This window comes from Anomaloglossus baeobatrachus, chromosome 6 (assembly GCF_048569485.1).
Source record: "Anomaloglossus baeobatrachus isolate aAnoBae1 chromosome 6, aAnoBae1.hap1, whole genome shotgun sequence".
NCBI lineage: Eukaryota > Metazoa > Chordata > Amphibia > Anura > Aromobatidae > Anomaloglossus > Anomaloglossus baeobatrachus.
The window spans coordinates 96,174,252-96,194,199 of NC_134358.1; the positions used below are offsets into that span (position 1 = coordinate 96,174,252).

Sequence of the window (19,948 nt, forward strand, 5' to 3'; positions counted from 1 at the left end):
GCCTTTCCAGTGCTCAGCAAGAGGCCCTTTTGTGCTTTGTTTTTCCTTCACTTTCTTGCTGGCTCCCTTAAAGGGGCTGTAGACCGACCGCCCCGCTCAGACCCGCTGAGCTCACTGACTGACAGCCGCGCTCTCCACGTGACGTCATCGCCGCAGCCGCTGACCGGGAGCAGCGGCGAGACCGGCCGGTGGACCCGGGTAGGGTGAGTAAAGCGCGCTTTGTTTCTGTCTAATAGCCTGCATCCGGGGATTCCTTTCACTGTCTGCAGCGCGCCACACCTAGGAAGGGCACACGCACACATACAAGCGAGCACGCAGGCACGCATGCATGCTCACACGTGGCCAGACCCCTATTTGCCCCTGCAACCTCTCCGCCACCATGCCTCAGACTCTCCTGTCTGTCTTATTATTTCCGGGCCTTAGCAGGAAAAAAAAACCCATTCCCTTCCGCTCCTCCTTTGCACTGAGCTCAGCTCCTGGGCAGCCGTCTGATTGATTGGATTAGCTACACAAACTTATTTGCAGAGGAAGACGTTACTTCTGCTGGCCCACAGTAGGCGGCCGGTCGGCCGGCCTGCCTCCAAAACCATCCCCTGGGCACTTGCTGAAAGCCTGGCCCCTTCACGGCCCGGGCTGCTTTTAACGCCATCGTTTCCAGACAGCGGGCTGCGGGCTCAATTAGGATTTCTAGCCGCAGCAAGGAGCCGGGCATGAGGCCTGCATCGAGGAGGGGTGTGGGGTAGCGTCCTTATTTGCGAACTGGCTCAGAGGCCTCGGTGGGGCTTGGTTGGGGCTTCCAGCTCTAGGTTACGTAAAGTCGGTGTCTGGCAAGACGCGGCTCCGTGCTAGCCGAGCTGGGCAAGAGGGCTAAAAGGTCATCCAAGACAGCCTACAGCACCCGGTGGTTCCAGGAGGTCTCCCTTCCAAGTACTGGCCGAGCCCAACCCTGCTTTGCTTCCGAGAGCGGACGAGATCGGGCGTAACCAGGGTGGTATGGCCAGTAGACGCTCTGTGGCCCATCGCCCGGCCAGCCTTCCTCAGACTCTCGTGGCGAGAACTCTGGCCGTGCGGGGGCGGGCTCCGAAGGGCCGATGCGAAGGCTGGGCCGCCTCTGCAACCGCTGTTTGTTGAGCAGTGAAACACCCGCCGCAGCAGCGCCCTGAGCACCAAGTGTGACTAAAAATGGCTGGACGCAGGGTCTCGTGCAGGCTAAACCGTTAATCGGAAAGAGCAAGCCGGCTCGACCGGCATCTTGGGGCGGAGCGAGACGTCCGGGAGCGAACGAAGGAAGAGGGTGAGTTGGTTGCGAGTGACTGTGAGCTGCTTTTGAGGGGGGTCGTGTTGCCTGCAAAGGTGTTTGACTTGCGCTGGGCTGTAAACTGGCCTGCAGGTTACCGGTGGCTGCCTCCAGCCCCGCAGGGGACGCTGGTACTGTTGAAATCAAGCCTAGCATTATAAAATAAATAAGCAACAAGGCTGGCGGCCCCCCGGTGATGAGAAGGATGCTGGCATTTTGCAAGGATGAAGTAGCGCAAGAAAGAAAGCAAAGAAAAAGAAAAAAAGATATGCGTGCAGTTGTGCAAGGGAATGGAAAAAAGGCATAGAGGAGAGTGACCCCTGCTGGTGGATGGAAGGAAAAAGCAAAAGCCTACAGCACCTGGTATTCCCAGGCGGTCTCCCATCCAAGTACTAACCAGGCCCGACCCTGCTTAGCTTCCGAGATCAGACGAGATCGGGCGTGTTCAGGGTGGTGTGGCCGTAGGCAGAGACAAGCCTCTCACTTGCTGCTCTTCTACTTTGCAGTCTGGCTGCCGGCTGGCCTTTCCAGTGCTCAGCAAGAGGCCCTTTTGTGCTTTGTTTTTCCTTCACTTTCTTGCTGGCTCCCTTAAAGGGGCTGTAGACCGACCGCCCCGCTCAGACCCGCTGAGCTCACTGACTGACAGCCGCGCTCTCCACGTGACGTCATCGCCGCAGCCGCTGACCGGGAGCAGCGGCGAGACCGGCCGGTGGACCCGGGTAGGGTGAGTAAAGCGCGCTTTGTTTCTGTCTAATAGCCTGCATCCGGGGATTCCTTTCACTGTCTGCAGCGCGCCACACCTAGGAAGGGCACACGCACACATACAAGCGAGCACGCAGGCACGCATGCATGCTCACACGTGGCCAGACCCCTATTTGCACCTGCAACCTCTCCGCCACCATGCCTCAGACTCTCCTGTCTGTCTTATTATTTCCGGGCCTTAGCAGGAAAAAAAAACCCATTCCCTTCCGCTCCTCCTTTGCACTGAGCTCAGCTCCTGGGCAGCCGTCTGATTGATTGGATTAGCTACACAAACTTATTTGCAGAGGAAGACGTTACTTCTGCTGGCCCACAGTAGGCGGCCGGTCGGCCGGCCTGCCTCCAAAACCATCCCCTGGGCACTTGCTGAAAGCCTGGCCCCTTCACGGCCCGGGCTGCTTTTAACGCCATCGTTTCCAGACAGCGGGCTGCGGGCTCAATTAGGACTTCTAGCCGCAGCAAGGAGCCGGGCATGAGGCCTGCATCGAGGAGGGGTGTGGGGTAGCGTCCTTATTTGCGAACTGGCTCAGAGGCCTCGGTGGGGCTTGGTTGGGGCTTCCAGCTCTAGGTTACGTAAAGTCGGTGTCTGGCAAGACGCGGCTCCGTGCTAGCCGAGCTGGGCAAGAGGGCTAAAAGGTCATCCAAGACAGCCTACAGCACCCGGTGGTCCCAGGCGTTCTCCCTTCCAAGTACTGGCCGAGCCCAACCCTGCTTTGCTTCCGAGAGCAGACGAGATCGGGCGTAACCAGGGTGGTATGGCCAGTAGACGCTCTGTGGCCCATCACCCGGCCAGCCTTCCTCAGACTCTCGTGGCGAGAACTCTGGCCGTGCGGGGGCGGGCTCCGAAGGGCCGATGCGAAGGCTGGGCCGCCTCTGCAACCGCTGTTTGTTGAGCAGTGAAACACCCGCCGCAGCAGCGCCCTGAGCACCAAGTGTGACTAAAAATGGCTGGACGCAGGGTCTCGTGCAGGCTAAACCGTTAATCGGAAAGAGCAAGCCGGCTCGACCGGCATCTTGGGGCGGAGCGAGACGTCCGGGAGCGAACGAAGGAAGAGGGTGAGTTGGTTGCGAGTGACTGTGAGCTGCTTTTGAGGGGGGTCGTGTTGCCTGCAAAGGTGTTTGACTTGCGCTGGGCTGTAAACTGGCCTGCAGGTTACCGGTGGCTGCCTCCAGCCCCGCAGGGGACGCTGGTACTGTTGAAATCAAGCCTAGCATTATAAAATAAATAAGCAACAAGGCTGGCGGCCCCCCGGTGATGAGAAGGATGCTGGCATTTTGCAAGGATGAAGTAGCGCAAGAAAGAAAGCAAAGAAAAAGAAAAAAAGATATGCGTGCAGTTGTGCAAGGGAATGGAAAAAAGGCATAGAGGAGAGTGACCCCTGCTGGTGGAAGGAAGGAAAAAGCAAAAGACTACAGCACCTGGTATTCCCAGGCGGTCTCCCATCCAAGTACTAACCAGGCCCGACCCTGCTTAGCTTCCGAGATCAGACGAGATCGGGCGTGTTCAGGGTGGTGTGGCCATAGGCAGAGACAAGCCTCTCACTTGCTGCTCTTCTACTTTGCAGTCTGGCTGCCGGCTGGCCTTTCCAGTGCTCAGCAAGAGGCCCTTTTGTGCTTTGTTTTTCCTTCACTTTCTTGCTGGCTCCCTTAAAGGGGCTGTAGACCGACCGCCCCGCTCAGACCCGCTGAGCTCACTGACTGACAGCAGCGCTCTCCACGTGACGTCATCGCCGCAGCCGCTGACCGGGAGCAGCGGCGAGACCGGCCGGTGGACCCGGGTAGGGTGAGTAAAGCGCGCTTTGTTTCTGTCTAATAGCCTGCATCCGGGGATTCCTTTCACTGTCTGCAGCGCGCCACACCTAGGAAGGGTACACGCACACATACAAGCGAGCACGCAGGCACGCATGCATGCTCACACGTGGCCAGACCCCTATTTGCCCCTGCAACCTCTCCGCCACCATGCCTCAGACTCTCCTGTCTGTCTTATTATTTCCGGGCCTTAGCAGGAAAAAAAAACCCATTCCCTTCCGCTCCTCCTTTGCACTGAGCTCAGCTCCTGGGCAGCCGTCTGATTGATTGGATTAGCTACACAAACTTATTTGCAGAGGAAGACGTTACTTCTGCTGGCCCACAGTAGGCGGCCGGTCGGCCGGCCTGCCTCCAAAACCATCCCCTGGGCACTTGCTGAAAGCCTGGCCCCTTCACGGCCCGGGCTGCTTTTAACGCCATCGTTTCCAGACAGCGGGCTGCGGGCTCAATTAGGACTTCTAGCCGCAGCAAGGAGCCGGGCATGAGGCCTGCATCGAGGAGGGGTGTGGGGTAGCGTCCTTATTTGCGAACTGGCTCAGAGGCCTCGGTGGGGCTTGGTTGGGGCTTCCAGCTCTAGGTTACGTAAAGTCGGTGTCTGGCAAGACGCGGCTCCGTGCTAGCCGAGCTGGGCAAGAGGGCTAAAAGGTCATCCAAGACAGCCTACAGCACCCGGTGGTCCCAGGAGGTCTCCCTTCCAAGTACTGGCCGAGCCCAACCCTGCTTTGCTTCCGAGAGCGGACGAGATCGGGCGTAACCAGGGTGGTATGGCCAGTAGACGCTCTGTGGCCCATCGCCCGGCCAGCCTTCCTCAGACTCTCGTGGCGAGAACTCTGGCCATGCGGGGGCGGGCTCCGAAGGGCCGATGCGAAGGCTGGGCCGCCTCTGCAACCGCTGTTTGTTGAGCAGTGAAACACCCGCCGCAGCAGCGCCCTGAGCACCAAGTGTGACTAAAAATGGCTGGACGCAGGGTCTCGTGCAGGCTAAACCGTTAATCGGAAAGAGCAAGCCGGCTCGACCGGCATCTTGGGGCGGAGCGAGACGTCCGGGAGCGAACGAAGGAAGAGGGTGAGTTGGTTGCGAGTGACTGTGAGCTGCTTTTGAAGGGGGGTCGTGTTGCCTGCAAAGGTGTTTGACTTGCGCTGGGCTGTAAACTGGCCTGCAGGTTACCGGTGGCTGCCTCCAGCCCCGCAGGGGACGCTGGTACTGTTGAAATCAAGCCTAGCATTATAAAATAAATAAGCAACAAGGCTGGCGGCCCCCCGGTGATGAGAAGGATGCTGGCATTTTGCAAGGATGAAGTAGCGCAAGAAAGAAAGCAAAGAAAAAGAAAAAAAGATATGCGTGCAGTTGTGCAAGGGAATGGAAAAAAGGCATAGAGGAGAGTGACCCCTGCTGGTGGATGGAAGGAAAAAGCAAAAGCCTACAGCACCTGGTATTCCCAGGCGGTCTCCCATCCAAGTACTAACCAGGCCCGACCCTGCTTAACTTCCGAGATCAGACGAGATCGGGCGTGTTCAGGGTGGTGTGGCCGTAGGCAGAGACAATCCTCTCACTTGCTGCTCTTCTACTTTGCAGTCTGGCTGCCGGCTGGCCTTTCCAGTGCTCAGCAAGAGGCCCTTTTGTGCTTTGTTTTTCCTTCACTTTCTTGCTGGCTCCCTTAAAGGGGCTGTAGACCGACCGCCCCGCTCAGACCCGCTGAGCTCACTGACTGACAGCCGCGCTCTCCACGTGACGTCATCGCCGCAGCCGCTGACCGGGAGCAGCGGCGAGACCGGCCGGTGGACCCGGGTAGGGTGAGTAAAGCGCGCTTTGTTTCTGTCTAATAGCCTGCATCCGGGGATTCCTTTCACTGTCTGCAGCGCGCCACACCTAGGAAGGGCACACGCACACATACAAGCGAGCACGCAGGCACGCATGCATGCTCACACGTGGCCAGACCCCTATTTGCCCCTGCAACCTCTCCGCCACCATGCCTCAGACTCTCCTGTCTGTCTTATTATTTCCGGGCCTTAGCAGGAAAAAAAAACCCATTCCCTTCCGCTCCTCCTTTGCACTGAGCTCAGCTCCTGGGCAGCCGTCTGATTGATTGGATTAGCTACACAAACTTATTTGCAGAGGAAGACGTTACTTCTGCTGGCCCACAGTAGGCGGCCGGTCGGCCGGCCTGCCTCCAAAACCATCCCCTGGGCACTTGCTGAAAGCCTGGCCCCTTCACGGCCCGGGCTGCTTTTAACGCCATCGTTTCCAGACAGCGGGCTGCGGGCTCAATTAGGACTTCTAGCCGCAGCAAGGAGCCGGGCATGAGGCCTGCATCGAGGAGGGGTGTGGGGTAGCGTCCTTATTTGCGAACTGGCTCAGAGGCCTCGGTGGGGCTTGGTTGGGGCTTCCAGCTCTAGGTTACGTAAAGTCGGTGTCTGGCAAGACGCGGCTCCGTGCTAGCCGAGCTGGGCAAGAGGGCTAAAAGGTCATCCAAGACAGCCTACAGCACCCGGTGGTCCCAGGAGGTCTCCCTTCCAAGTACTGGCCGAGCCCAACCCTGCTTTGCTTCCGAGAGCGGACGAGATCGGGCGTAACCAGGGTGGTATGGCCAGTAGACGCTCTGTGGCCCATCGCCCGGCCAGCCTTCCTCAAACTCTCGTGGCGAGAACTCTGGCCGTGCGGGGGCGGGCTCCGAAGGGCCGATGCGAAGGCTGGGCCGCCTCTGCAACCGCTGTTTGTTGAGCAGTGAAACACCCGCCGCAGCAGCGCCCTGAGCACCAAGTGTGACTAAAAATGGCTGGACGCAGGGTCTCGTGCAGGCTAAACCGTTAATCGGAAAGAGCAAGCCGGCTCGACCGGCATCTTGGGGCGGAGCGAGACGTCCGGGAGCGAACGAAGGAAGAGGGTGAGTTGGTTGCGAGTGACTGTGAGCTGCTTTTGAGGGGGGTCGTGTTGCCTGCAAAGGTGTTTGACTTGCGCTGGGCTGTAAACTGGCCTGCAGGTTACCGGTGGCTGCCTCCAGCCCCGCAGGGGACGCTGGTACTGTTGAAATCAAGCCTAGCATTATAAAATAAATAAGCAACAAGGCTGGCGGCCCCCCGGTGATGAGAAGGATGCTGGCATTTTGCAAGGATGAAGTAGCGCAAGAAAGAAAGCAAAGAAAAAGAAAAAAAGATATGCGTGCAGTTGTGCAAGGGAATGGAAAAAAGGCATAGAGGAGAGTGACCCCTGCTGGTGGATGGAAGGAAAAAGCAAAAGCCTACAGCACCTGGTATTCCCAGGCGGTCTCCCATCCAAGTACTAACCAGGCCCGACCCTGCTTAGCTTCCAAGATCAGACGAGATCGGGCGTGTTCAGGGTGGTGTGGCCGTAGGCAGAGACAATCCTCTCACTTGCTGCTCTTCTACTTTGCAGTCTGGCTGCCGGCTGGCCTTTCCAGTGCTCAGCAAGAGGCCCTTTTGTGCTTTGTTTTTCCTTCACTTTCTTGCTGGCTCCCTTAAAGGGGCTGTAGACCGACCGCCCCGCTCAGACCCGCTGAGCTCACTGACTGACAGCCGCGCTCTCCACGTGACGTCATCGCCGCAGCCGCTGACCGGGAGCAGCGGCGAGACCGGCCGGTGGACCCGGGCAGGGTGAGTAAAGCGCGCTTTGTTTCTGTCTAATAGCCTGCATCCGGGGATTCCTTTCACTGTCTGCAGCGCGCCACACCTAGGAAGGGCACACGCACACATACAAGCGAGCACGCAGGCACGCATGCATGCTCACACGTGGCCAGACCCCTATTTGCCCCTGCAACCTCTCCGCCACCATGCCTCAGACTCTCCTGTCTGTCTTATTATTTCCGGGCCTTAGCAGGAAAAAAAAACCCATTCCCTTCCGCTCCTCCTTTGCACTGAGCTCAGCTCCTGGGCAGCCGTCTGATTGATTGGATTAGCTACACAAACTTATTTGCAGAGGAAGACGTTACTTCTGCTGGCCCACAGTAGGCGGCCGGTCGGCCGGCCTGCCTCCAAAACCATCCCCTGGGCACTTGCTGAAAGCCTGGCCCCTTCACGGCCCGGGCTGCTTTTAACGCCATCGTTTCCAGACAGCGGGCTGCGGGCTCAATTAGGACTTCTAGCCGCAGCAAGGAGCCGGGCATGAGGCCTGCATCGAGGAGGGGTGTGGGGTAGCGTCCTTATTTGCGAACTGGCTCAGAGGCCTCGGTGGGGCTTGGTTGGGGCTTCCAGCTCTAGGTTACGTAAAGTCGGTGTCTGGCAAGACGCGGCTCCGTGCTAGCCGAGCTGGGCAAGAGGGCTAAAAGGTCATCCAAGACAGCCTACAGCACCCGGTGGTCCCAGGAGGTCTCCCTTCCAAGTACTGGCCGAGCCCAACCCTGCTTTGCTTCCGAGAGCGGACGAGATCGGGCGTAACCAGGGTGGTATGGCCAGTAGACGCTCTGTGGCCCATCGCCCGGCCAGCCTTCCTCAGACTCTCGTGGCGAGAACTCTGGCCGTGCGGGGGCGGGCTCCGAAGGGCCGATGCGAAGGCTGGGCCGCCTCTGCAACCGCTGTTTGTTGAGCAGTGAAACACCCGCCGCAGCAGCGCCCTGAGCACCAAGTGTGACTAAAAATGGCTGGACGCAGGGTCTCGTGCAGGCTAAACCGTTAATCGGAAAGAGCAAGCCGGCTCGACCGGCATCTTGGGGCGGAGCGAGACGTCCGGGAGCGAACGAAGGAAGAGGGTGAGTTGGTTGCGAGTGACTGTGAGCTGCTTTTGAGGGGGGTCGTGTTGCCTGCAAAGGTGTTTGACTTGCGCTGGGCTGTAAACTGGCCTGCAGGTTACCGGTGGCTGCCTCCAGCCCCGCAGGGGACGCTGGTACTGTTGAAATCAAGCCTAGCATTATAAAATAAATAAGCAACAAGGCTGGCGGCCCCCCGGTGATGAGAAGGATGCTGGCATTTTGCAAGGATGAAGTAGCGCAAGAAAGAAAGCAAAGAAAAAGAAAAAAAGATATGCGTGCAGTTGTGCAAGGGAATGGAAAAAAGGCATAGAGGAGAGTGACCCCTGCTGGTGGATGGAAGGAAAAAGCAAAAGCCTACAGCACCTGGTATTCCCAGGCGGTCTCCCATCCAAGTACTAACCAGGCCCGACCCTGCTTAGCTTCCGAGATCAGACGAGATCGGGCGTGTTCAGGGTGGTGTGGCCGTAGGCAGAGACAATCCTCTCACTTGCTGCTCTTCTACTTTGCAGTCTGGCTGCCGGCTGGCCTTTCCAGTGCTCAGCAAGAGGCCCTTTTGTGCTTTGTTTTTCCTTCACTTTCTTGCTGGCTCCCTTAACCCCTTCACGACCTTGGACGGATCTATCCGTCATAGATCGTGTCCCGTTAAGCCCCGCCCCCTGCCGCGGGCAGGCGGCGTGGATCGGCACACATATCAGCTGTTTTCAACAGCTGACATGTGTGCCTGCTAGCCGCGGGTGGAATCGCTTCCACCCGCGGCCATTAACCCCTTAAATCTTGCTGCCAAAGTCTGGCAGCAAGATTTAAATGCGCGCGGCCATGTTTGTTACTCACCGCCGCCCCCACCGGAAGTCACGTGTGTTATCACGTGACTATCGGTGGTTGCCATCGTAGCACAGGGTCATGTGATGACGCCTGCTGCTATGATCTTTCACTTTCATTTTCCCTCGGCCGAGAGCAGAGGGAAAACCAAAGTGAGTGAATCTGCTGATTACAGCGGTATTGCTGTGATCAGCAGATAGCGATCAGCGATCGGATTGCTGATTGCTATAGCCCCCTAGGGGGACTAGTAAAATAAAAAAAAAAAGTAAAAAAAAAAGTTTTAAAAAATAAAAAAAAAAACAAAAAACCTAAAAGTTTAAATCACCCCCCTTTCCCCCCATTGAAAATTAAAGGGTTAAAAAATAAATAAATATACACATATTTGGTATCGCCGCGTTCAGAAATGCCCGATCTATCAAAATATAAAATCAATTATTCTGATTGGTAAACGGCGTAGTGGCAAAAAAATTCCAAACGCTAAAATTACGTTTTTTGGTCGCCGCAAGTTTTGCGCAAAATGCAATAACAGGCGATCAAAACGTAGCATCTGCGCAAAAATGGTACCATTATAAACGTCAGCTCGAGACGCAAAAAATAAGCCATCACTGAGCCATTGATCCCAAAAAATAAGAACTCTACGTGTTTCGGAAAATGGCGCAAAACGTGCGCCACTTTTATTGGACAAACTTGTGAATTTTTTTTAACCCCTTAGATACAAGTAAACCTATACATGTTTGGTGTCTACAAACTCGCACCGACCTGAGGCATCACACCCAGACATCAGTTTTACCATATAGTGAACACCGTGAATAAAATATCCCAAAAACTATTGTACGATCCCACTTTTTTTGCAATTTTTCCGCACTTGGAATTTTTTTGCCGTTTTCCAGTACACTATATGGTAAAACTTATGATTTCATTTAAAAGTACAACTCGTCCCGCAAAAAACAAGCCCTCATATGGCAAGATTGACGGAATAATAAAAAAGTTACGGCTCTTGGAAGAAAAGGAGCAAAAAACAAAAACGCAAAAACGGAAAGTGCCCGGGGGCTGAAGGGGTTAAAGGGGCTGTAGACCGACCGCCCCGCTCAGACCCGCTGAGCTCACTGACTGACAGCCGCGCTCTCCACGTGACGTCATCGCCGCAGCCGCTGACCGGGAGCAGCGGCGAGACCGGCCGGTGGACCCGGGTAGGGTGAGTAAAGCGCGCTTTGTTTCTGTCTAATAGCCTGCATCCGGGGATTCCTTTCACTGTCTGCAGCGCGCCACACCTAGGAAGGGCACACGCACACATACAAGCGAGCACGCAGGCACGCATGCATGCTCACACGTGGCCAGACCCCTATTTGCCCCTGCAACCTCTCCGCCACCATGCCTCAGACTCTCCTGTCTGTCTTATTATTTCCGGGCCTTAGCAGGAAAAAAAAAACCATTCCCTTCCGCTCCTCCTTTGCACTGAGCTCAGCTCCTGGGCAGCCGTCTGATTGATTGGATTAGCTACACAAACTTATTTGCAGAGGAAGACGTTACTTCTACTGGCCCACAGTAGGCGGCCGGTCGGCCGGCCTGCCTCCAAAACCATCCCCTGGGCACTTGCTGAAAGCCTGGCCCCTTCACGGCCCGGGCTGCTTTTAACGCCATCGTTTCCAGACAGCGGGCTGCGGGCTCAATTAGGACTTCTAGCCGCAGCAAGGAGCCGGGCATGAGGCCTGCATCGAGGAGGGGTGTGGGGTAGCGTCCTTATTTGCGAACTGGCTCAGAGGCCTCGGTGGGCCTTGGTTGGGGCTTCCAGCTCTAGGTTACGTAAAGTCGGTGTCTGGCAAGACGCGGCTCCGTGCTAGCCGAGCTGGGCAAGAGGGCTAAAAGGTCATCCAAAACAGCCTACAGCACCCGGTGGTCCCAGGAGGTCTCCCTTCCAAGTACTGGCCGAGCCCAATGCTGCTTTGCTTCCGAGAGCGGACGAGATCGGGCGTAACCAGGGTGGTATGGCCAGTAGACGCTCTGTGGCCCATCGCCCGGCCAGCCTTCCTCAGACTCTCGTGGTGAGAACTCTGGCCGTGCGGGGGCGGGCTCCGAAGGGCCGATGCGAAGGCTGGGCCGCCTCTGCAACCGCTGTTTGTTGAGCAGTGAAACACCCGCCGCAGCAGCGCCCTGAGCACCAAGTGTGACTAAAAATGGCTGGACGCAGGGTCTCGTGCAGGCTAAACCGTTATTCGGAAAGAGCAAGCCGGCTCGACCGGCATCTTGGGGCGGAGCGAGACGTCCGGGAGCGAACGAAGGAAGAGGGTGAGTTGGTTGCGAGTGACTGTGAGCTGCTTTTGAGGGGGGTCGTGTTGCCTGCAAAGGTGTTTGACTTGCGCTGGGCTGTAAACTGGCCTGCAGGTTACCGGTGGCTGCCTCCAGCCCCGCAGGGGACGCTGGTACTGTTGAAATCAAGCCTAGCATTATAAAATAAATAAGCAACAAGGCTGGCGGCCCCCCGGTGATGAGAAGGATGCTGGCATTTTGCAAGGATGAAGTAGCGCAAGAAAGAAAGCAAAGAAAAAGAAAAAAAGATATGCGTGCAGTTGTGCAAGGGAATGGAAAAAAGGCATAGAGGAGAGTGACCCCTGCTGGTGGATGGAAGGAAAAAGCAAAAGCCTACAGCACCTGGTATTCCCAGGCGGTCTCCCATCCAAGTACTAACCAGGCCCGACCCTGCTTAGCTTCCGAGATCAGACGAGATCGGGCGTGTTCAGGGTGGTGTGGCCGTAGGCAGAGACAATCCTCTCACTTGCTGCTCTTCTACTTTGCAGTCTGGCTGCCGGCTGGCCTTTCCAGTGCTCAGCAAGAGGCCCTTTTGTGCTTTGTTTTTCCTTCACTTTCTTGCTGGCTCCCTTAAAGGGGCTGTAGACCGACCGCCCCGCTCAGACCCGCTGAGCTCACTGACTGACAGCCGCGCTCTCCACGTGACGTCATCGCCGCAGCCGCTGACCGGGAGCAGCGGCGAGACCGGCCGGTGGACCCGGGTAGGGTGAGTAAAGCGCGCTTTGTTTCTGTCTAATAGCCTGCATCCGGGGATTCCTTTCACTGTCTGCAGCGCGCCACACCTAGGAAGGGCACACGCACACATACAAGCGAGCACGCAGGCACGCATGCATGCTCACATGTGGCCAGACCCCTATTTGCCCCTGCAACCTCTCCGCCACCATGCCTCAGACTCTCCTGTCTGTCTTATTATTTCCGGGCCTTAGCAGGAAAAAAAAACCCATTCCCTTCCGCTCCTCCTTTGCACTGAGCTCAGCTCCTGGGCAGCCGTCTGATTGATTGGATTAGCTACACAAACTTATTTGCAGAGGAAGACGTTACTTCTGCTGGCCCACAGTAGGCGGCCGGTCGGCCGGCCTGCCTCCAAAACCATCCCCTGGGCACTTGCTGAAAGCCTGGCCCCTTCACGGCCCGGGCTGCTTTTAACGCCATCGTTTCCAGACAGCGGGCTGCGGGCTCAATTAGGACTTCTAGCCGCAGCAAGGAGCCGGGCATGAGGCCTGCATCGAGGAGGGGTGTGGGGTAGCGTCCTTATTTGCGAACTGGCTCAGAGGCCTCGGTGGGGGCTTCCAGCTCTAGGTTACGTAAAGTCGGTGTCTGGCAAGACGCGGCTCCGTGCTAGCCGAGCTGGGCAAGAGGGCTAAAAGGTCATCCAAGACAGCCTACAGCACCCGGTGGTCCCAGGAGGTCTCCCTTCCAAGTACTGGCCGAGCCCAACCCTGCTTTGCTTCCGAGAGCGGACGAGATCGGGCGTAACCAGGGTGGTATGGCCAGTAGACGCTCTGTGGCCCATCGCCCGGCCAGCCTTCCTCAGACTCTCGTGGCGAGAACTCTGGCCGTGCGGGGGCGGGCTCCGAAGGGCCGATGCGAAGGCTGGGCCGCCTCTGCAACCGCTGTTTGTTGAGCAGTGAAACACCCGCCGCAGCAGCGCCCTGAGCACCAAGTGTGACTAAAAATGGCTGGACGCAGGGTCTCGTGCAGGCTAAACCGTTAATCGGAAAGAGCAAGCCGGCTCGACCGGCATCTTGGGGCGGAGCGAGACGTCCGGGAGCGAACGAAGGAAGAGGGTGAGTTGGTTGCGAGTGACTGTGAGCTGCTTTTGAGGGGGGTCGTGTTGCCTGCAAAGGTGTTTGACTTGCGCTGGGCTGTAAACTGGCCTGCAGGTTACCGGTGGCTGCCTCCAGCCCCGCAGGGGACGCTGGTACTGTTGAAATCAAGCCTAGCATTATAAAATAAATAAGCAACAAGGCTGGCGGCCCCCCGGTGATGAGAAGGATGCTGGCATTTTGCAAGGATGAAGTAGCGCAAGAAAGAAAGCAAAGAAAAAGAAAAAAAGATATGCGTGCAGTTGTGCAAGGGAATGGAAAAAAGGCATAGAGGAGAGTGACCCCTGCTGGTGGAAGGAAGGAAAAAGCAAAAGCCTACAGCACCTGGTATTCCCAGGCGGTCTCCCATCCAAGTACTAACCAGGCCCGACCCTGCTTAGCTTCCGAGATCAGACGAGATCGGGCGTGTTCAGGGTGGTGTGGCCGTAGGCAGAGACAAGCATCTCACTTGCTGCTCTTCTACTTTGCAGTCTGGCTGCCGGCTGGCCTTTCCAGTGCTCAGCAAGAGGCCCTTTTGTGCTTTGTTTTTCCTTCACTTTCTTGCTGGCTCCCTTAAAGGGGCTGTAGACCGACCGCCCCGCTCAGACCCGCTGAGCTCACTGACTGACAGCCGCGCTCTCCACGTGACGTCATCGCCGCAGCCGCTGACCGGGAGCAGCGGCGAGACCGGCCGGTGGACCCGGGTAGGGTGAGTAAAGCGCGCTTTGTTTCTGTCTAATAGCCTGCATCCGGGGATTCCTTTCACTGTCTGCAGCGCGCCACACCTAGGAAGGGCACACGCACACATACAAGCGAGCACGCAGGCACGCATGCATGCTCACACGTGGCCAGACCCCTATTTGCCCCTGCAACCTCTCCGCCACCATGCCTCAGACTCTCCTGTCTGTCTTATTATTTCCGGGCCTTAGCAGGAAAAAAAACCCCATTCCCTTCCGCTCCTCCTTTGCACTGAGCTCAGCTCCTGGGCAGCCGTCTGATTGATTGGATTAGCTACACAAACTTATTTGCAGAGGAAGACGTTACTTCTGCTGGCCCACAGTAGGCGGCCGGTCGGCCGGCCTGCCTCCAAAACCATCCCCTGGGCACTTGCTGAAAGCCTGGCCCCTTCACGGCCCGGGCTGCTTTTAACGCCATCGTTTCCAGACAGCGGGCTGCGGGCTCAATTAGGACTTCTAGCCGCAGCAAGGAGCCGGGCATGAGGCCTGCATCGAGGAGGGGTGTGGGGTAGCGTCCTTATTTGCGAACTGGCTCAGAGGCCTCGGTGGGGCTTGGTTGGGGCTTCCAGCTCTAGGTTACGTAAAGTCGGTGTCTGGCAAGACGCGGCTCCGTGCTAGCCGAGCTGGGCAAGAGGGCTAAAAGGTCATCCAAGACAGCCTACAGCACCCGGTGGTCCCAGGAGGTCTCCCTTCCAAGTACTGGCCGAGCCCAACCCTGCTTTGCTTCCGAGAGCGGACGAGATCGGGCGTAACCAGGGTGGTATGGCCAGTAGACGCTCTGTGGCCCATCGCCCGGCCAGCCTTCCTCAGACTCTCGTGGCGAGAACTCTGGCCGTGCGGGGGCGGGCTCCGAAGGGCCGATGCGAAGGCTGGGCCGCCTCTGCAACCGCTGTTTGTTGAGCAGTGAAACACCCGCCGCAGCAGCGCCCTGAGCACCAAGTGTGACTAAAAATGGCTGGACGCAGGGTCTCGTGCAGGCTAAACCGTTAATCGGAAAGAGCAAGCCGGCTCGACCGGCATCTTGGGGCGGAGCGAGACGTTCCGGAGCGAACGAAGGAAGAGGGTGAGTTGGTTGCGAGTGACTGTGAGCTGCTTTTGAGGGGGGTCGTGTTGCCTGCAAAGGTGTTTGACTTGCGCTGGGCTGTAAACTGGCCTGCAGGTTACCGGTGGCTGCCTCCAGCCCCGCAGGGGACGCTGGTACTGTTGAAATCAAGCCTAGCATTATAAAATAAATAAGCAACAAGGCTGGCGGCCCCCCGGTGATGAGAAGGATGCTGGCATTTTGCAAGGATGAAGTAGCGCAAGAAAGAAAGCAAAGAAAAAGAAAAAAAGATATGCGTGCAGTTGTGCAAGGGAATGGAAAAAAGGCATAGAGGAGAGTGACCCCTGCTGGTGGATGGAAGGAAAAAGCAAAAGCCTACAGCACCTGGTATTCCCAGGCGGTCTCCCATCCAAGTACTAACCAGGCCCGACCCTGCTTAGCTTCCGAGATCAGACGAGATCGGGCGTGTTCAGGGTGGTGTGGCCGTAGGCAGAGACAATCCTCTCACTTGCTGCTCTTCTACTTTGCAGTCTGGCTGCCGGCTGGCCTTTCCAGTGCTCAGCAAGAGGCCCTTTTGTGCTTTGTTTTTCCTTCACTTTCTTGCTGGCTCCCTTAAAGGGGCTGTAGACCGACCGCCCCGCTCAGACCCGCTGAGCTCACTGACTGACAGCCGCGCTCTCCACGTGACGTCATCGCCGCAGCCGCTGACCGGGAGCAGCGGCGAGACCGGCCGGTGGACCCGGGTAGGGTGAGTAAAGCGCGCTTTGTTTCTGTCTAATAGCCTGCATCCGGGGATTCCTTTCACTGTCTGCAGCGCGCCACACCTAGGAAGGGCACACGCACACATACAAGCGAGCACGCAGGCACGCATGCATGCTCACATGTGGCCAGACCCCTATTTGCCCCTGCAACCTCTCCGCCACCATGCCTCAGACTCTCCTGTCTGTCTTATTATTTCCGGGCCTTAGCAGGAAAAAAAACCCCATTCCCTTCCGCTCCTCCTTTGCACTGAGCTCAGCTCCTGGGCAGCCGTCTGATTGATTGGATTAGCTACACAAACTTATTTGCAGAGGAAGACGTTACTTCTGCTGGCCCACAGTAGGCGGCCGGTCGGCCGGCCTGCCTCCAAAACCATCCCCTGGGCACTTGCTGAAAGCCTGGCCCCTTCACGGCCCGGGCTGCTTTTAACGCCATCGTTTCCAGACAGCGGGCTGCGGGCTCAATTAGGACTTCTAGCCGCAGCAAGGAGCCGGGCATGAGGCCTGCATCGAGGAGGGGTGTGGGGTAGCGTCCTTATTTGCGAACTGGCTCAGAGGCCTCGGTGGGGCTTGGTTGGGGCTTCCAGCTCTAGGTTACGTAAAGTCGGTGTCTGGCAAGACGCGGCTCCGTGCTAGCCGAGCTGGGCAAGAGGGCTAAAAGGTCATCCAAGACAGCCTACAGCACCCGGTGGTCCCAGGAGGTCTCCCTTCCAAGTACTGGCCGAGCCCAACCCTGCTTTGCTTCCGAGAGCGGACGAGATCGGGCGTAACCAGGGTGGTATGGCCAGTAGACGCTCTGTGGCCCATCGCCCGGCCAGCCTTCCTCAGACTCTCGTGGCGAGAACTCTGGCCGTGCGGGGGCGGGCTCCGAAGGGCCGATGCGAAGGCTGGGCCGCCTCTGCAACCGCTGTTTGTTGAGCAGTGAAACACCCGCCGCAGCAGCGCCCTGAGCTCCAAGTGTGACTAAAAATGGCTGGACGCAGGGTCTCGTGCAGGCTAAACCGTTAATCGGAAAGAGCAAGCCGGCTCGACCGGCATCTTGGGGCGGAGCGAGACGTCCGGGAGCGAACGAAGGAAGAGGGTGAGTTGGTTGCGAGTGACTGTGAGCTGCTTTTGAGGGGGGTCGTGTTGCCTGCAAAGGTGTTTGACTTGCGCTGGGCTGTAAACTGGCCTGCAGGTTACCGGTGGCTGCCTCCAGCCCCGCAGGGGACGCTGGTACTGTTGAAATCAAGCCTAGCATTATAAAATAAATAAGCAACAAGGCTGGCGGCCCCCCGGTGATGAGAAGGATGCTGGCATTTTGCAAGGATGAAGTAGCGCAAGAAAGAAAGCAAAGAAAAAGAAAAAAAGATATGCGTGCAGTTGTGCAAGGGAATGGAAAAAAGGCATAGAGGAGAGTGACCCCTGCTGGTGGATGGAAGGAAAAAGCAAAAGCCTACAGCACCTGGTATTCCCAGGCGGTCTCCCATCCAAGTACTAACCAGGCCCGACCCTGCTTAGCTTCCGAGATCAGACGAGATCGGGCGTGTTCAGGGTGGTGTGGCCGTAGGCAGAGACAATCCTCTCACTTGCTGCTCTTCTACTTTGCAGTCTGGCTGCCGGCTGGCCTTTCCAGTGCTCAGCAAGAGGCCCTTTTGTGCTTTGTTTTTCCTTCACTTTCTTGCTGGCTCCCTTAAAGGGGCTGTAGACCGACCGCCCCGCTCAGACCCGCTGAGCTCACTGACTGACAGCCGCGCTCTCCACGTGACGTCATCGCCGCAGCCGCTGACCGGGAGCAGCGGCGAGACCGGCCGGTGGACCCGGGTAGGGTGAGTAAAGCGCGCTTTGTTTCTGTCTAATAGCCTGCATCCGGGGATTCCTTTCACTGTCTGCAGCTCGCCACACCTAGGAAGGGCACACGCACACATACAAGCGAGCACGCAGGCACGCATGCATGCTCACATGTGGCCAGACCCCTATTTGCCCCTGCAACCTCTCCGCCACCATGCCTCAGACTCTCCTGTCTGTCTTATTATTTCCGGGCCTTAGCAGGAAAAAAAACCCCATTCCCTTCCGCTCCTCCTTTGCACTGAGCTCAGCTCCTGGGCAGCCGTCTGATTGATTGGATTAGCTACACAAACTTATTTGCAGAGGAAGACGTTACTTCTGCTGGCCCACAGTAGGCGGCCGGTCGGCCGGCCTGCCTCCAAAACCATCCCCTGGGCACTTGCTGAAAGCCTGGCCCCTTCACGGCCCGGGCTGCTTTTAACGCCATCGTTTCCAGACAGCGGGCTGCGGGCTCAATTAGGACTTCTAGCCGCAGCAAGGAGCCGGGCATGAGGCCTGCATCGAGGAGGGGTGTGGGGTAGCGTCCTTATTTGCGAACTGGCTCAGAGGCCTCGGTGGGGCTTGGTTGGGGCTTCCAGCTCTAGGTTACGTAAAGTCGGTGTCTGGCAAGACGCGGCTCCGTGCTAGCCGAGCTGGGCAAGAGGGCTAAAAGGTCATCCAAGACAGCCTACAGCACCCGGTGGTCCCAGGAGGTCTCCCTTCCAAGTACTGGCCGAGCCCAACCCTGCTTTGCTTCCGAGAGCGGACGAGATCGGGCGTAACCAGGGTGGTATGGCCAGTAGACGCTCTGTGGCCCATCGCCCGGCCAGCCTTCCTCAGACTCTCGTGGCGAGAACTCTGGCCGTGCGGGGGCGGGCTCCGAAGGGCCGATGCGAAGGCTGGGCCGCCTCTGCAACCGCTGTTTGTTGAGCAGTGAAACACCCGCCGCAGCAGCGCCCTGAGCTCCAAGTGTGACTAAAAATGGCTGGACGCAGGGTCTCGTGCAGGCTAAACCGTTAATCGGAAAGAGCAAGCCGGCTCGACCGGCATCTTGGGGCGGAGCGAGACGTCCGGGAGCGAACGAAGGAAGAGGGTGAGTTGGTTGCGAGTGACTGTGAGCTGCTTTTGAGGGGGGTCGTGTTGCCTGCAAAGGTGTTTGACTTGCGCTGGGCTGTAAACTGGCCTGCAGGTTACCGGTGGCTGCCTCCAGCCCCGCAGGGGACGCTGGTACTGTTGAAATCAAGCCTAGCATTATAAAATAAATAAGCAACAAGGCTGGCGGCCCCCCGGTGATGAGAAGGATGCTGGCATTTTGCAAGGATGAAGTAGCGCAAGAAAGAAAGCAAAGAAAAAGAAAAAAAGATATGCGTGCAGTTGTGCAAGGGAATGGAAAAAAGGTATAGAGGAGAGTGACCCCTGCTGGTGGAAGGAAGGAAAAAGCAAAAGCCTACAGCACCTGGTATTCCCAGGCGGTCTCCCATCCAAGTACTAACCAGGCCCGACCCTGCTTAGCTTCCGAGATCAGACGAGATCGGGCGTGTTCAGGGTGGTGTGGCCGTAGGCAGAGACAAGCCTCTCACTTGCTGCTCTTCTACTTTGCAGTCTGGCTGCCGGCTGGCCTTTCCAGTGCTCAGCAAGAGGCCCTTTTGTGCTTTGTTTTTCCTTCACTTTCTTGCTGGCTCCCTTAAAGGGGCTGTAGACCGACCGCCCCGCCAAGACCCGCTGAGCTCACTGACTGACAGCCGCGCTCTCCACGTGACGTCATCGCCGCAGCCGCTGACCGGGAGCAGCGGCGAGACCGGCCGGTGGACCCGGGTAGGGTGAGTAAAGCGCGCTTTGTTTCTGTCTAATAGCCTGCATCCGGGGATTCCTTTCACTGTCTGCAGCGCGCCACACCTAGGAAGGGCACACGCACACATACAAGCGAGCACGCAGGCACGCATGCATGCTCACACGTGGCCAGACCCCTATTTGCCCCTGCAACCTCTCCGCCACCATGCCTCAGACTCTCCTGTCTGTCTTATTATTTCCGGGCCTTAGCAGGAAAAAAAACCCCATTCCCTTCCGCTCCTCCTTTGCACTGAGCTCAGCTCCTGGGCAGCCGTCT

The 19,948-nt window shown here is 57.4% G+C and overlaps 10 non-coding genes and 10 pseudogenes across 10 annotated transcripts; all 20 read right to left on the reverse strand.

The window, feature by feature from the left end:
• Positions 1–886: 886 nt before the first annotated feature.
• LOC142244741 (5S ribosomal RNA) lies at positions 887–1,006 on the reverse strand (annotated as a pseudogene).
• A 639-nt stretch (positions 1,007–1,645) lies between these two features.
• On the reverse strand, positions 1,646–1,764 carry LOC142244843 (5S ribosomal RNA). The gene has a single exon (XR_012724701.1). It is a non-coding gene; the product is annotated as a 5S ribosomal RNA (ribosomal RNA).
• Positions 1,765–2,704: 940 nt separating this feature from the next.
• On the reverse strand, positions 2,705–2,824 carry LOC142244753 (5S ribosomal RNA; annotated as a pseudogene).
• Positions 2,825–3,463: 639 nt separating this feature from the next.
• Positions 3,464–3,582, reverse strand: LOC142244667 (5S ribosomal RNA). The gene has a single exon (XR_012724615.1). It is a non-coding gene; the product is annotated as a 5S ribosomal RNA (ribosomal RNA).
• Positions 3,583–4,522: 940 nt separating this feature from the next.
• LOC142244714 (5S ribosomal RNA) lies at positions 4,523–4,642 on the reverse strand (annotated as a pseudogene).
• A 640-nt stretch (positions 4,643–5,282) lies between these two features.
• On the reverse strand, positions 5,283–5,401 carry LOC142244763 (5S ribosomal RNA). Its single transcript, XR_012724638.1, has one exon. It is a non-coding gene; the product is annotated as a 5S ribosomal RNA (ribosomal RNA).
• Positions 5,402–6,341: 940 nt separating this feature from the next.
• LOC142244715 (5S ribosomal RNA) lies at positions 6,342–6,461 on the reverse strand (annotated as a pseudogene).
• Positions 6,462–7,100: 639 nt separating this feature from the next.
• Positions 7,101–7,219, reverse strand: LOC142244666 (5S ribosomal RNA). Its single transcript, XR_012724614.1, has one exon. It is a non-coding gene; the product is annotated as a 5S ribosomal RNA (ribosomal RNA).
• Positions 7,220–8,159: 940 nt separating this feature from the next.
• LOC142244716 (5S ribosomal RNA) lies at positions 8,160–8,279 on the reverse strand (annotated as a pseudogene).
• Positions 8,280–8,918: 639 nt separating this feature from the next.
• On the reverse strand, positions 8,919–9,037 carry LOC142244844 (5S ribosomal RNA). Its single transcript, XR_012724702.1, has one exon. It is a non-coding gene; the product is annotated as a 5S ribosomal RNA (ribosomal RNA).
• A 2,227-nt stretch (positions 9,038–11,264) lies between these two features.
• LOC142244761 (5S ribosomal RNA) lies at positions 11,265–11,384 on the reverse strand (annotated as a pseudogene).
• Positions 11,385–12,023: 639 nt separating this feature from the next.
• Positions 12,024–12,142, reverse strand: LOC142244845 (5S ribosomal RNA). Its single transcript, XR_012724703.1, has one exon. It is a non-coding gene; the product is annotated as a 5S ribosomal RNA (ribosomal RNA).
• Positions 12,143–13,072: 930 nt separating this feature from the next.
• On the reverse strand, positions 13,073–13,192 carry LOC142244717 (5S ribosomal RNA; annotated as a pseudogene).
• Positions 13,193–13,831: 639 nt separating this feature from the next.
• Positions 13,832–13,950, reverse strand: LOC142244846 (5S ribosomal RNA). The gene has a single exon (XR_012724704.1). It is a non-coding gene; the product is annotated as a 5S ribosomal RNA (ribosomal RNA).
• A 940-nt stretch (positions 13,951–14,890) lies between these two features.
• On the reverse strand, positions 14,891–15,010 carry LOC142244718 (5S ribosomal RNA; annotated as a pseudogene).
• A 639-nt stretch (positions 15,011–15,649) lies between these two features.
• LOC142244847 (5S ribosomal RNA) lies at positions 15,650–15,768 on the reverse strand. Its single transcript, XR_012724705.1, has one exon. It is a non-coding gene; the product is annotated as a 5S ribosomal RNA (ribosomal RNA).
• Positions 15,769–16,708: 940 nt separating this feature from the next.
• Positions 16,709–16,828, reverse strand: LOC142244719 (5S ribosomal RNA; annotated as a pseudogene).
• A 639-nt stretch (positions 16,829–17,467) lies between these two features.
• LOC142244848 (5S ribosomal RNA) lies at positions 17,468–17,586 on the reverse strand. Its single transcript, XR_012724706.1, has one exon. It is a non-coding gene; the product is annotated as a 5S ribosomal RNA (ribosomal RNA).
• Positions 17,587–18,526: 940 nt separating this feature from the next.
• LOC142244720 (5S ribosomal RNA) lies at positions 18,527–18,646 on the reverse strand (annotated as a pseudogene).
• Positions 18,647–19,285: 639 nt separating this feature from the next.
• Positions 19,286–19,404, reverse strand: LOC142244849 (5S ribosomal RNA). Its single transcript, XR_012724707.1, has one exon. It is a non-coding gene; the product is annotated as a 5S ribosomal RNA (ribosomal RNA).
• Positions 19,405–19,948: the final 544 nt, after the last annotated feature.